General features: G+C 38.0%; 1 protein-coding gene across 1 annotated transcript in view; it reads left to right on the top strand.

Moving 5' to 3' along the window:
- Positions 1-16,515, top strand: part of LOC143354188 (metabotropic glutamate receptor 8) — a 49,838-nt gene that overhangs the window by 16,861 nt on the left and 16,462 nt on the right. Inside the window, exon 2 of the mRNA XM_076788059.1 lies at positions 4,025-4,119. The gene's annotated coding sequence lies outside the window, so the exon portion shown is untranslated. The remainder of the gene's footprint in view (positions 1-4,024; positions 4,120-16,515) is intronic.

Genomic DNA, 16,515 nt, shown 5'->3' with positions numbered 1-16,515 from the left:
ATTTTTGGAATTTGCGGGATGGGAATCTCTCCCCTTGTTATTTACAGTTACGGAGAAAGCAGCTTATGATACCTTACACGACGCGTCCTGTGTAGCTCACCGCTGCGCTGCGCACTACGGTACAATATTTCTTCCATATGGTCGCGTTATGTGAACTCTGCTTCCTTCGGCTACCATTGTACTTCGTTTCCGCTGCCGACTGGACAGAATGATTCGTTACCGAATGAAACGATCGTTAAATCGTGTCCACTGTTCGTTACACCATTTGGAAATGGCGGAAATCGTGGAAATCGTGTAACCTCGGTTGTTATACTCCCATTACGGGGTCGACCTTATTTCAGAAAATGCGGCGCGAGAAATTGTTACATTTTCGTTTAGTTTATATTTTCTTATTTCATTTTATTTGGTGTGCACGTAATATTTTATTATTACACTGAAAGTTGCTAATAGTTACTTAAAAAAAAAAAAATAAACGCTTCGTATCATACTACCGACGACGTTGTACAATATTTCCAAATGTGTGTCAATTAAACTTGCATCGTAAGACGAGAAATTTTCAGTTCTTCAGTTCTTTTACTGCAGTCAACTTAAAGTTCTAGGTGTACCGGAAACTTTCTATGCATAACTCCTAATTTAATTTTACTGCGTGGGCACTGAAACTTGTGCTCTTTGATCTTGATACATGGCACTCGGCCAATGTACTACGTCCCATGGCAGTCAACCATGCAAGACACTTACATACATCTTAAAAGGATTATACCATGATACATGCTACTAGACGTGGACTTATAGGTTGCCGATACTTTACCGACAAAATCGATCACAAATCTGGTATATTTATTGAAGTATTGGTAACTAACACTTCTAATAAATATTCAACGTTCAATCATTTTATTGCTTTCCCATCACAATATCGCTTGTAAGAATAGAATTAACCGGTATTATTTAACATTCTTTAGATGTTAACTTTCCGCCTGATTAAGTCTTTCCTGTAAATGAACGTTTCAAAAATAATGCCTGTGTAAAAGTAGCAATGTATTTTTTGCAAATGAAATCAAAGGTTTCTCAGTGTCCGACCTTGAAGGCCATCGTGTCCTATTCGATGTGAGTTCATCTTGACACACGCTTCGATACGATCTAAAAAGATATACACATAGTATTCCATTTAAAAGATTGAAGGTCACCTTCGTCCCTGCAAAAAAAAAATAGTACAAACACAACAAAGAAACTACGTACGCCATTACGTTCCTTGCAAAAACAGAATTAATTTGTCCTCTTGAATATTAGAGAAAAATAAAATGCAAGATTATTTGCAAGAAAAACGCTGCCTGATAATAGCATGAACATCCTGTATAAGAGATTTAATAGAAGGACGAGACTATTAAAAGGAGAGTAGGATTGCGCGGCGCAGAAAGTGTGCAGCATTACTTCTGCATAATATGTCGCTACGCCATTCCTTTGATACAAGCAACAAAAATTCAGGACGCATTAAAATAATCTGGGAGTGCAAACGAATTTCATTACACTGAAGCGTTCCACTTTGCAGACTTATGTGACAGTTTAAAACATCTCTGATTTTAATATTACTATTTCAACATAGGTACTGTGACCGGAATTCACATTTATTCACTTTTTCTCCTCTAATTAGTTCATATAACGGAGATTCCACTGTATAACTTCATTACCGAATCATATATGTCTAGGTATTGTTGCTCATAGGCGATTTATTTACAAACTGATCGAACACGACTTTTGCATGTATCAAAATTGTGCCTCGGTGGACAGAGTTACAGTGAACACAGTTCTGTAATCTTTTGATTGGCTGGTATCTCGTTCTTGTCAATAAGAACTGAATAGAATAGGGGGATATGATAAGAATACCATTCGAAAGAGATCGACAAAGTTCAGTTATAAAGAGGATACTATAGGCGGTTCTATGCTACGATTTTCCAATATGTACCTACACCTGTTGAATGGTGATAAAACTATAGAAATGACGGTTTTATGATTTCGGTGGCACATACATATCGTATTGATAACCATCATTTGGAAATTGATAATACGTGGGAATGATTTTTCAATCCCAATAACACGAGAACGAACCGTGATACCCAAATTGATATTTGAACATGACATAATGCATAATCTGGTACAGAATGATAGCTCGCTTACCAGTTTTCTTCATTTTTAGAGTTTATATGCAACGACATGTTATACGTATATCTTGGCTACTCTATACATGTACAGGGTATGAAGAGATTATGGCGAAGATCTGTTAAGAAAGTTTGGTGTACAATTGATCTTGACCGAGCTCTTTGATGTCGAACATTTTATTTGATTTTTTTATTTTTATATTTCCTTAAATGGGAATTGTAGCGAACTCTTTGGAGAAATATTTGCTGAATAGCAAGTAGTGCTTCAGGCGATGGGTTTTAATCAGTTTCCTAGGTAACAATTTGAATTCTAGTAGTCCTGAAACGGCGTTTCTAGTCTTAAGCTTAGGGGCATTCCATAAGCAGTACTTTGAATCTCAAATCGATAGTACATACAGTTAGGCTATACGTATAAGGGCTCTATCAAGTAAATGCGATGGTACGTACTTTCAGAATGCAAACTAAAGAGCTTTTCGCAATTGAATTGTACGCGCGTGTAGGCACTTGACGGACTAAATTACTTTTCTTCGTTCAAGTAGTTCGTGCTTCAATATGTATATTATTATACTGTATCCACATTATATTACACGTTGCCCCTCGATACAACTATACAAGTTGTTCACGCTATTACTAGCCAGCGTTTTTCTTGTAAATAGTAAATATTAGAAAAAAAAAATGAGAGAGGAAAAAGTAGTACTGTTTTTTAAACGCAACATAATGGCGTATGTAATCTTTTTGTGTTTATACTATTTTGTTGGATACGAAGGTGGTCTCCAATTTTTTAAATGGAATGCTGTACATTCTTTCACATCGCATGAAAGCGCGTGTCTAGACGAATTCATCCGTATGCTGCACAGTGATCTTCAAGGTCATGCAAGGTGAGAAATGGCAGAAACATTTTGAATATTTCATAACGATGTGAAGCTACTTTTCGTACCGAAGTTGTCGGATTTTCGGAAACGCTGGCTAGTAATAGCGTGAACGCCCTGTATATTTAAACAGAACATTTGTTTACGTAAATACATGTATTTTCAAAGGCAACGCGTTTTTACGGAGTTCAGAAAGTGGCTGAGAGGACGGTACTTACCTTTCGAAGCATTTGTGGTTGGGTCAAGGATTGGAGAGGGTCTTGGTGTAGAGTACGTGCTTTAATGGGTCGTATCGGTCGACGGTTACCGACGCGGCGCGACGCGACGCGACGCGACGCCTACGCGGCACGTCACTATCTGCTGTCAGATGAGAACTTGTTTATCCAGTCAAAGGCGTTGAGAATATTTCTGAAAGGTCTCTACTTAATACCTCCAATGACCCTCTTTAATTGCACAATATTTACAATTTATTTATGTACTTTTAGCTGGGCCCATTGTCTTTTTTTTTTGTATGAGATTTTAATTAATTGAATTATAACTCAAATGGAAAATCCAAGGAAACGAGATCAGCTCAATTCATTTGGTTAACCTACGTTAGGACATTGCACTATTATTATTTATTATGTATATCGAAAATACTCTACCAACATGACGAACAATGTGACAAATTAGACAGAAAAATGCAATCGGAAGTTCCAGGGAACAAAGGCAAAGGTTTCTCTTAGCCCATTGTTCTTTACTGTCACGATCTTATTCGTCTCGGTTTATCCTGCTTGTTCCTTTATTCTGTGGTTAACTAGATAGATCTTCGTACCCCGAGAGTCATGCTGATTCCTTAGGGTACAAAGATACAAAGGAGGTGTACGAATAGAGCACAAAGAAAGATATATTTCTGTCCTATCGATAGCTTAAAAGGTTCAGCTTGTTGTTCTTATAATCATCGTCCTTATCAATTACCTTATGGTTTTTGAAATTCATATATTTCGATATTTAATGTTTTAGGTATTCTCGAGTAAAGGACTCTAGAAGACGGAAGTCGTGCGAACGCGCGGGCCATGCCCTTGGTCATTCTCCAGCCCTGGTTAATATTTGATAAGGTAATATTCTAGAATCATGTTCGTTTCCTATAATGTACGGAATGAGTAAATTAGACATCGATTTAAGGAAGGATTTAACCACCCCCAATCATTCAGAATTTAAGTTTCATTCACTATTTCAGTTTCTTTCTAATTTTCACATAGAGGTAGACTTATAATGTTATACTTGCTAAAAAGGCAAAAGAATCCATCGTTTTATTAATATTTTCCTGAACCACTAATTAGCTCTTATACCATATTTGTCTAATATATAGATGTAATCTTCAATAAACTTGTTTACCGATTTTGTTTTTCGAATATTTTATAACATCAACAATGACATTGACAATGATAATAATAATGATAACGATAGTGTGATATTTAATTTAATTACACGTCCTTTTTGTTTCAAAGCAAGCGCGAATCTACTTTTCAATTACGTTTAAATTTCACCGGCGATAGCCAATTTTGTGCGAATAGAAATGAATGTTCGAAGGCGAATAAGAAATGAAATGAAGGGTGCGGACGTGGCGGATTGGAAATTCGAATCAAACGAGCTTAATCGGACATTTGCTGCAGTCGTTTCTGGCCCGAACGACTGCCGTTAACGATGAAATCTGCCGTAAGATTGGTTCTCAACTTCCGTAATGTTTCCAAAATGCGAGGAGTTCACTGTTGCTCGACAAACTAGCTCCCTCACAAATTTTCGAACCATCGAGCAGATTATTTCACCGCGATTGGTTAGACAAGCTGGACCAATAACTATGTTATCGCTATGAATATTTACGTTGCGTGTAATAATATAAACAAAATTACCCTATATGTTAACGAGATATTATCAAAACAATTTTCAATATTATGCTATTCAATTACCAAGCATTAACAGTATCTGCTAAATATTGCCTAATAAAAATGGCAACCTTAAAATTGAGATTGTCCATAATTTTCAATAATAAATGCTTCGACAAGAAAATTTATTCCATTATTTTCCATATGTGAATTTTTATAGTTTCAATACTTGTAAAATATACTACCGGTCATTTTGACCATGGTAGGTTAAGTGTTAATGTCGATATATTCACGTTACTATAAAAAATTTGAATGTTTCTAGAGAAATCCTTGTGTAATTATAATTATTCGCGCGAAACTGATTCACCAATTTTTTCACGATATCCGTCTCCTGGAATGGGAGAACGAACGAACGAAAAGCGAAAATTACGCACGTTGATTGGTCAATTATTTCCTGGGGGCAGAACACGTTGATTGCTCCAGGATGAATTAGACTTAAAGCAGTTCGACCTAATTAAAGGACTGAATCCGAGAACTGGCCTATACCGATCGCTGAAAGTTTCTTACGGAGATATCGTGATTAATGACAGTATTTCTGCTGGCCGGGTTCAGGGATGCATAGTTCACGGAACCCGATGCATGCAAGGCTAACACTTCCCGACGTGTACAGAACCATGCACGGGCACGGTTGCCCGCCCGGGCTGCCCGTCGGGCTCGGAATGCCCGCACGGGCACTGCTGCCCGCCGGGCGCGGGACTGTTCTCGTCTGTAGTCACGTGACCACTCTTGACTCTTAAATTGTCATTACGGGTTCAAATAGAACATTTTCGGAAAGTGCCTTTTTTATTTTCTCGTGTGATACTTAGCAATTGCAATTTGTTTAAAATCTTTTTTGCACGACATTTGGTAAACCCGTTTCTGAAAAAGTTGTATTGTTTTAAATGGCGTTCGCGAACACTTTCGCGAGCCACTGTGCATGCATATCGAATTCACCGACACAAGCTCCGTCGATATAAACATTGATTGACAAGAATTCACCGAAACCAAGCCTGATTGACGCTTGCACCGGTCGTCAGCCGTATTGAAGCTGTATCCGCATGAGTGCGTGCGAAAAATGGGCACCTTTTACACATTTTTTCCACATTACAGGGTCTATCTACACGTTGTTTAGAAAGTTACTGGCCAGTTTTCTTTTCGTGAATAGTAAATTTCCTATGATTTCATATTTCATTCTCGCATAGTATTATCGGCTTTATATAACTTTGTCAAACGAGAAAAAGAAAAATGTAATGCATGATTTCATGTATTTGGACTTTACAGGAGACATGAAATATTTTCGTTTCTCATACATTTTGTCGGTACCTAGAAAGTGAGAGGTATGCGCGATGTTACGGTGCATTGTTCGAAATGATAAATAGTGCTGTAAATCATACTGTTGCTGAAATATACAAACAGTAATGTATTGCGAAAATTCATTCGCGAAGAGACAACAATACGATTTTTCCGATCACAAAAATAATCGAGTCGAAATATGAGTTGTAGCTTTTTATAAATATCCGAGAATTATGTTAAAGATAAATCAAGTAGGCGACCGTGCACTAGTATCGAGCACCATCTCGTAATATTGCATTTGATGTGTCACCTAAACTGGATTTTTCAATATAAGAAGGTGAATAATTTTTTAATGCTCTACTCGTCCATCTACAAAAAGAAAAAAAAAACACCATTACCATAGAATTATATCCTCCATGAAATCGTTAACTTTCGTTTCAAACATTTTTCTTTATCACGAATAATTTCGGAAATATTCGGGTGGTCCATTTCAAATAGGAGACCCTGTATATATGAAATTTACTACTAACGTACTTAGAGCGTCGGTTGCTTTTGAACCGACATCACCGACGCTTGAAGCAGACCGTTATTGCGTCTTCGGACAAAGTTTGCTTAGAATGTGTTAGAGTGAATGTAATGTAATTCCGGATTCCGAGACGAACAGGGCGATTACCGCCGTGCGAAAGAGATCTTCATTGAATGTGAATAATTAGTGTTCGGGGCAGAGCGGAAGAGTTTCCGATGACTGTGTAAGGTGTATTGCACCCGCCACGCGGAGCAATCGATTCAAGATTCGAGTATCTACAGTGTCGAAAAATTGAGTCCCGTAATAAAGTAGGGATCAGCAACTGAACTCCTCCGAGTTGCGTGCTGCAAGTTTTAAAAATGTGACGTTTGAGATTAAGAGTGGACAATCGTGAGTAAACGCGAAGCAGTGATAATATACGGTAATTGTTGCATTCCGTGACGATTCTTTTGAAAATAAACTTGATACAGACATTCTTAATTCTCTAGTGCACGGACCGGGAGCTATGAAAAAAGAAAGAGATAGCACTGGAATTCTCGAAGATTCTTTTCTCCTTGTTTGATTGTCTTTTGCGATTGCTTATCGGATTAACTAATTCTTTGTTATTCGATGCGATGAAACGTTTACCATATAATAAGTTAAAAATTTTGTATCTATTAAGAACAATACAGACAAAGTTTTTAAAGACCATAATACAGTAAATTCTCGATATTTGTCAACAACACGGCCGTGTTATGTTTACACTCCTCGGCGTCCGAGGCCTCTCGTGCTTCGCGGCCCCTCACGGGGTACACGGTAGTGGGGATAATTCTGCGACGTTTATCATCCAGCCTTTGGCGACATATAAAGCGAAATCACTGTATGTACTGATGCGACCAAAATTACAGATGTTTGTCGCTCAACAGTCTGCGTAATTTCGGAAAAAGTTGTTCAGTAGTGACCTATTTCAAGGTCATTCAAAACCGGCGAGGAATCCCCTATTGTAAATAATCACCCAATCATGTAAACATTGTTAGCAAAACATAAATGATACTCGAGTACACGATAGAATTGGCTTCGTGCGAAACAGTTAAATATATCTGTTACCTAAAAATGACACTGTTCGCATGTAACCGTAGAAAGCATAAACACGAATTTAGGTCTCGCCTCTGTCGAGCACAATAGAACGCAGGACGCAGGACGCAGACCGAATAATGAGGAATTCTCATAGCCCTGCGATGTCCAACTCTGGAGTCTGGAGTCCCTTACGCCCCTGCTTCCCTTTCCTTCCGGAACAAAGCTCGCAATTGTCTAGACACTTGTCTGTGTTGATGTTACGGTTGAGAGGGACATTGTCAAGACACAATGCCGGACAAGAGAAGAAAATTTAAACAGTAAACGATCCGAGAAACACCACAATTTTCTGGAGAGGAGCTACACTTTACAACAGCTGTGAATTTTTCGCAAAACCGTACGAAACAAGAAAAACAAAGACGCCAAGTGAGATCACACTTTACACATACATACATATGTATTATGAAAAATCATTTCGTAGAAACTTTCAGTTCATGCCAACTTTTGTTAGCTGATGAAAGGAAAATATAGGTGGTGTGAATAAGAGTGTTAGTATTAATAATAAGTGTTAGTATAATAGAGATGATATTATACCTAATGTAACGATATAATCGAATTTTAAAACGCAATTGTATGCGGCAGAATTTGGAATTTTTATAATTCTATTTTCCGTCAACTGAACTCGACGAATGCTTCTGTGCCAGCCATGGCACTGATCTATTCTATCATTTCCCTATTTTTCTCACGGTTCCGCACGAGCTTTTCTAATTTCCATATGTATTCGGGACTAGGCTATAGCGTCGACCTCCGTATACTATAGTATGTACGCATGTATATCACATTTCTAATGCATTCACAAAATGTCTGTATGTGTAACGCTATTTTTAATTTACAATGAGGGACACTGATACTCCGTTCTTTTCGTTCAGTTATCATGTAGAAGCGAGAAGAGAAATATTGTCTATTTTAATTATTTAAATTTAAATAAATTATTATTTAAATAGTAAATAACCCTATTTATTCTGAAGTTCGTATATAAGTTTGAAAATGAAATATTTTATTTCGTACAGGGAAATATCTTCTTTATTTTAATTCAATTCCGCCATTTTAAATACTGTTGCGAAAAATAATCTTACTGCTGTGCGAGTCTTGACAAATTGTAAGTGTAATTATGACAAAAATGAGTAGGTGTAATTCGAAATAGTAAAAAGATCAAAAGAGTTTAACAATGTTGATATGTGACGTATAAAAATTATTAACGAGCGAAATCAATTTTTACTTAGCTCCTACAGATTGCAATTGATGTATACAAATTTTATTTTGCATGAAGATCCGCATAATGATCACGCATAAATATTTGAATTTGATAATGTAGGAAGTATTATTCTTTCTATTTTTACACTTCAATCGGACGAACACAGCTACCTCGTTTATTGTACGCTCGTCCTTTTTATCGTTTTATTATTTTCTCTACGTTTCCCTGAGCGTTCTTGTTTTCTTCTTTGTCCGCTATCTCGTCTTATTAAATTACTTTCTCTCCTTCTGTCTTTTCTTTTTAAAAACTGACATCTCGATCCTAATTCAATTCCGTTTGAGCACGCTGACATTCTGTACATCAAATTCTGGAACTTCTCGCCATCTTTAGTTTTCTTATTATTCGGGTTGCTCGCGAAATTGTCAACGAACGTTGTTTACCTTCTGATTTATTGTGTTTCATGACAGTGAAAATTATTTCTCAGAAAATTATTATATTATTTTATCTAACAATCTCGTTAATCTTTTACGCTATGAGATAATAAAATTTTTTTTAAACGATTTTTCTATAGCCGTTCAGACATTTTACTATATTTCGCAACGAGGACGAAGTAAAAAAAGTGAAAAATGCAGTTGAAACAACTGCACACATTGTGATCGATAAAATACTCACAATTCTTTTGCCACTCAATGTCCTTACAATTAGATGGCTCCTTTAAAATTTGAGCTATACATACAAGAGGTTGGAGATGATTAATTTCTGAAGGACTACGAACAGATGGTAGCGCAAAGGCAAGAACAATTGCACTCTGGCATTTCCCAACTTTTCACCTTTATCAGGTAGCAGGTCGTTTTTGCCTGGAACGAGTTTAATGAAGTTGACTTTTCGCCAGCTAGATCGAGCAAAAACCGCACTATGCGACGCACAGTGGTGCTATTTCTCGCAAAAGTTAGGTAAAATTGAATTTTCGAGGTACTATACAGGGTGTACCTGTTAAGTTTTGTTCACCATTCTTTAGGCATTTCCGGTAGTGTAATTGAAAAGTGTTTCAGACAAAATTTGATCAGTACTTGTTTCGGATATATTGGTACATGTTAGCATATTCTTAAATCTAAAAAAAAAAGAAATGCTTTTTACGTAAAAAAGTTTCGCTAAAATTTTTTTAAAAAATATATCGGTTCTCGAAATGTTGTTGGAAAATAACGAATTTCTACAGAAATGAATATAAAATCAACGTTTATACCAGGGATATTAGATTTTGCATTCGGAATTTTGCAGTTTTTAATAACTCTAACAAGCGAGGAATATGAATATCAATTTCTATGCAAATCCAATGGAGCTATGAATTTTGACCAGGTTTTCAAGAAACAGTCTGCTATTGTGATCAACATTTCAAAATCATACACCTTATGAATGAAAATTGGTCATCAGTGAAATGATTGTGTTCAAGCTCAGTCTCGCGGCAAATCCAGCTTTATCTAGTTTTGATTATAATTACCATAATTATAAGCTCCTGTTTTGCATCGTGTACTATTCATCCCTTTGTTAATAGCGTCCTGTTTGTTTCGTCAGAGTATAGATATGTTGTATCGTAATTAGCGCGTGTAAACTTCTTTCTTCGCCCATGCCATCGTACACCAACTTTTCGCCTCGGCACGAACGTTATGGTTATAAATAAGTTTGCTGAAAAGTGTTATTATACCTCAACAGTGATCTATTTAATTCTCGAAAACGTGTATCGTTCGTCTTCAACTATTTTTCGCGTTGAATACAGTACATTTTATTTTATTTATTATAAAACGACCTATAGGTTTTTCAGAAATAAGAGCACCGTTCGAAACCGTTTGAACGGTAAACTTATGATCGAATAATACAGGAATAGCCACTTAGCACTTAAAAAAATGTGTTCGTAAAACTTAGCTCCGTGGCAACACGCCAAATGTCCTTTACAGTTTCCAGCTATGAAATGGTAATAACAGGATCGCATTAGATCATGTGTGACGACAAGTAATTTCAAATAATTTCTGTCCTCGATAGGTGTATTAAAAAGTACGATAACGTTCAAACAAAGTCACTGAAAGTGACCTTCATGTGACCTCTACTTCCTCACCTGCAAAAAGAGAAACTATTACCATAGAATTATGGCCCCCTCGAAACCATATATTTAGCTTTTGTTTCGAACACTTTTCGTTAACCCCTTCCCGTACTTTAACGAGTCTGACTCGTGATGAAGATTTAGGTACAAACGTAAACATCACGAGTCAGAGTCGTGGAATGATTTACAAATGACTGTATCACAAGTATTTACATTTCGGTTAGTATTGCAACTGTTTTCGAGCATCACTCTGGTCTGTTTACCGCGCATTGACCCCTACCGTTTGGGCCCGGATTTCGTCGAACTAAACGGCACGGGAAGAGGTTAATAATTTCGGAGATATTTGAGTGGTACACTCCAAATGGGACACCCTCTACATATATGTCCTCGTAATGTACAAAATGTACTTACGTATATGTATGTCTCTTCCCCACGAAGGGCAGATGTTGTCATGCCAAAAATGCATGTTGAGGAGGAATGGGGAAACCTCTGGAAAATTCTAGACTTGAAGCACTTGAATCCGCTTGCGAGGAAATCCTGCCCTGTGCTAGTCTGGTTGTGTAATGTGCAAAATCGACGACACTCGCGCTCAGACAGGACGTTGGGGAAAATCTGGTTTAAAGAAAACAAGAGAAATTTTAAAGGCATACAATAGAAAGCTAAAAATTTGGGGCTCAGCTCTCTGTATCAAGTACTTTATATTTTAGTACGATTCTTCCGTAGAAGAATTTGATTACCGGAAATCGTGAGAAAGAATTGGGTAGCTCCCATCGCTACAAAATACATCTCTGATCGGAGTTGTGCGACGTATATAAAAACAGCTTTCTGTTGAGTTATAGACTCGTACAAGCCCGATCTAAGTAAAATTTGGCACGACCGTGAACAATATAGAATTCAGAACCAGCTTGAACGACGAAGGGCTTCGACCAAACCAGTTACCGTACACCAAAACGTGAAATGGGACAGAAAACTTTGTGCTGGCCTATGAATGGACTTTTGTGATAAATTTTTCATTAAAAAATCATTGTATTAGTAATCGGAGAGCGGTAATGGTTTTGATCCAGAGGCAATTATCCGAGCGCTCGAAACAAAGGGGCTATTGCCATTCCTCGGCCCAGTGACCGAGTTCTTTAGCAATTTCCTACTAATTATGTATTTGGTTATTGGCATAGCATTCTCTGCCTGTATCGACAACTCTGATTCCAACGGTCAGAAATTGTGATCGCTCCGATTCAATTCCACGGACGCGTTCAAAAATAATGTTAGATCAATAATGTTCGAGTAAGATAAAATACACTATTAGCGAAAACTATATAACAAAATATTCGGCGCGAGTAATATAATATCGCGTTGCGGTTTCTTCGTTTGCGAATAACATTAATTTTCTAAAAATCACAATACGGAGGTGAAATGCAAACATTTCAAAAGGAAGGGAAAAGTATTCTTGCACGAGAAGTTTGTACGTTTCGAAGCGAAGTCGGATAGTTTGGAACAATTTATCAAAGAATGCTAAAAGTTGTGGTAAAAAAGGTATTGGCCGAGCCAGGACCATAAATTCTTGCGAAGAAAGTGCTGCTTCAAGGAATGCCTCGAATTCTTCGCCCACAGCGAGGCAAATAACTGATCCGGCAGGTGTTGTTACAAATGTACGTAATATCCAACACGTCATACAACACTGTCCACAGTTAAGAAATTAAAAGGGAAGCAACCATTCACTGTTAGGAAGAAAGCAAATCGTTTGCAGTTTGCTCGCGAGCATGTTCGTTCGCAAAAGAAAAAACGAAATAAAATTATTCGGGACATTGCACAGCTATTCGGATTCCATTGAATTACGAAAGAAAAGTATCATGGAAGTATTACAAGTTTAAAACTTATTTGTACTGTAACGTCAGTTTTCGAGAGAACGGTTCATTTTTGACCGACGGTTCCTCCGAGAAGTTCGTCCCCCTTCAAAAAATCGGTCAAGGTCAATTTTGCAGTAAACTTTTTTAACAGATCTTCACAGTAAGAATAACGCCATTTATGCATTCATTTTCACAGTTAAACCATTTCGGGTTGTATGGTCGGTCCTGAGGGGGTTAGCAGTGTCAACCAGCGAGAATGCAACTGTTATTGGTTCCCAGCGAGAATCCTCATCCGGATTCTCATCTGCGAGGAGATCCTCTCGTGGACACTACGAACAAACAACTACAGATTCATAATCTTGCCTCATATTCGGGTACTAGTCGATTTCTGTAGTATTGGTTTGCGCTGCGCCCGCGCCCGCAGCATCCCAATCTGTGTTTCCGCATTTCGCGAGGTCGTGAATCCCATATATGTATGTTTCCGCCGACAACTAGTATAATACGGTCTGCCGCAAGATTGTATAGACGATTGCACGAAACGGGTGACTTACTGATTTATTCCATAAAATTACTCCTCCGTGTGCACGAAACATAGTAATCAAAAGTCAATGCTGCTGACCGTGAAAGTTAATTTCGCGTTTGGCCGTTTTTAAGATTGAGCAGATAATTATCAGTTTAGTGGGCGACGTCGGCGAGTTCGTCGTGTGAGATCTGTACAATTTGTTGAAGAAGAATATGACAAATTGAATGGTTATAATATGCCAGTGTAGGAAATGGAAGGGAACTATATCGGGGCTGGGAATGGCCGCGTGCGTAGGTGTGCGGGTGCATGATACGATGGGTGCGGAAGAACCAATAAGCAGTCCGTATTGGCATCTTCCGATATGCAGATTATTGCAGATGCGTTTCGTTTCTGGCGAAGACGCCTGGGCGCGTTCATGTTCGCTACTCGAACGGTTAACGTATAGTGGAAATTCTGTTAAGCATAATATTATCATTTAGGACGTGTATTCGACAACGTTGCGCTGTCTGTTTTCACTGTTACATTAAACAACTTCTCTTTTTAGAATTTTACAAACATGTAAAACAACAGAAAATAAGCGTTCTATATATACCTACCAATCTGAAATAATGTATTACTGTATATTAATCATCAATACATAGACATTAATAGAAACATGGTCATTTTTGTATTCGCGTAAATCATGCGTATAAATATCTGCATAAACTGGTCAGCTCGTGACCAGCGCATAAGGACGAAAAGTTGAGGCACGTAAAACCATTTTTCGCCTATTTTTGTCGGTAACCTGGTTACTCTACCTTACCGTGAATCTACAGAGTCTTCGCGTGCAACAATCAAGGAGTCAACGCCTAAAACACTCGGAGCACTTGTTACACACTGGTATCCATCCGTCATAATTATTACAGTTAAACTACATATGTATACTACTTGTATACGTATTAGGTATAATTATAATAGTACAATAGCTCTGTTACTAATCACATCGTAGTCACCTGCAACTAACTTTACGGTTTTAATTTACCGACGCTCATTACAGTGTCGCGAATAAGAAATTGATCGAGTAACCCGATTCACGGTATTCATCATTCTACAGAGATTCTGCGGGGGAGAGTTATTCTACATAAGAAAAGAAATAATGTAGTCTAAGTTAAACATTTATATAGAATTTAGTGGTTTTTTGCGAATATATCCCGGAAACTAGAAGAGACCGCCTAGTGTTGTATAGGAAAAGGTTGTCCGAAATGATGACCTTGACAACATATTTAAATTTCATCGAAGTCCGCTAGGAAGGGGCTTTCCGACAAGTTTCTCGTTGAAATTTCATATTCGTCACGGAATTCTGTTTTCGTGACCAGTGTGCGACGCATCGCGACGCGACGCGACGCGTCGGTGAGTTGCGGGTTGCGGCATAACGGGGCGAGTAAACGTTTCGCCGAAGCGGATCGAGCAATTTCAATTTTATTATTGGTCCTATAATTTTACAAATGGTCGTGGAGAATTTCGATGGAGAAAAATGTGTGATGCGTACGGCGTTGCCGTCCGTAGGGACGGATGTCGTTCTTCGAACAGTTCGCATTCACATCATGGAAAAATCGATCGTTCGATTCCGTACGAACGTGAATTCTGCAGAGACGTTCGAGACAGGCAGCCTCTTAACATTTCCAGAAAGTATAACTTACTCCTGTCCCTGAATTTGATGCGAACGTTTCACGTATTCTGCGCGAAACGTTTATGACATAAATCATGCAACGTACGTAAATTATTCAACTCCATTTACTGTCCGTACTTCAATCAGTCATCCAATATTAATTTGGCGGATCACGGTCCGAGCAAAAGCGTTGTACGATGGATCAATTTTGATCTTTGGAATTGCGAAATTATTGAATTTCAAACGGACAACAAGTCCTTTCGCGAAAAGTAATAAGTAAGTGAAAAACATAAATGAACAATCTATATATCCGTGTCAAGAATGAGATTAACTAGCAGTGAAAGTTTTAACAAAGTTGCCAAGTATTGATATTTTAAAAATATTTTTACTTCCATATTTTATGCTATACATTTTTAGTTGGACTTTCGTAAGATTTCGCTGTACGAACGCTTTCCCGTATAAAAGGTTCGTGCTAAATCAATGTTGGCGCGATCTGTTGTTTTGAAAACATTTTTTGCGGATATTTCGATGCGTTTGTTTACACCAGCCGCTTGTTTTCCACAAACCTACGAAGGTACAACGAATTACTCGCGAGCGATTTCCTTCAATGTGCAAATATTGTCGCAGCCAGATTCGAACAATCCTACACCGGATACACATTCACACACTTGACACACTCTATACCGTATACTCTATGCGATCAACACTCGAGAGGGACTGTGTATTGTCGGCATTGCCCAGATTCTGGTTCGTACGATTCTCACACAATCCTAGACAGATACCGCTGGTTTCGAATACATCGAAATAGCGAGTTTAAATGGCTGACCGTTCGCAGGACTCCGTAGATTCGTGATAAGGTAGAGTGACCAGGTTACCGACAAAAATAGGCCAAAAATGGTTTTACGTGCCTCAACTTTTCGTCCTTATATGAGAATATTATTCGCTGGGAAAGGGCTCGTTCGAAAGAGCAAGGTTCAATCTAGCGCGCGCTGGTCATCAGCTGACGAGATTATGCGGATATTTGGTAATATAAGCGTCAGAAGTAGGCCAAAAATTGACTATGCCCATTGTATGAGTTTTCAAGATGAAATCGAGAGTAGCGCGAGCTAGAAAATGTCTCCAGCTACAAATTGAGCTATGTTTTGTCTTGATTCTCTGCGAAATAAAGCCAAAAACTTGAAGCACGTTTCTGGCGTCAGAGTTCGTGATATCGATAATACAGAGCAAAAAATTTGACAAGTTTAGTCACATTATACAGGATACATTATACATTATGCAGCATTAGTCAGATTATATAGCAGTCACCGACCTGCTGACTCCGAAAAAGTCACGTGACTACCCTTGGCTCTTAA

This window comes from Halictus rubicundus, chromosome 5, assembly GCF_050948215.1.
Source record: "Halictus rubicundus isolate RS-2024b chromosome 5, iyHalRubi1_principal, whole genome shotgun sequence".
Classification (NCBI taxonomy): domain Eukaryota; kingdom Metazoa; phylum Arthropoda; class Insecta; order Hymenoptera; family Halictidae; genus Halictus; species Halictus rubicundus.
The sequence above is the reverse complement of the archived record's forward strand: the minus strand, read 5'-3'. Positions and strand labels throughout refer to the sequence as shown.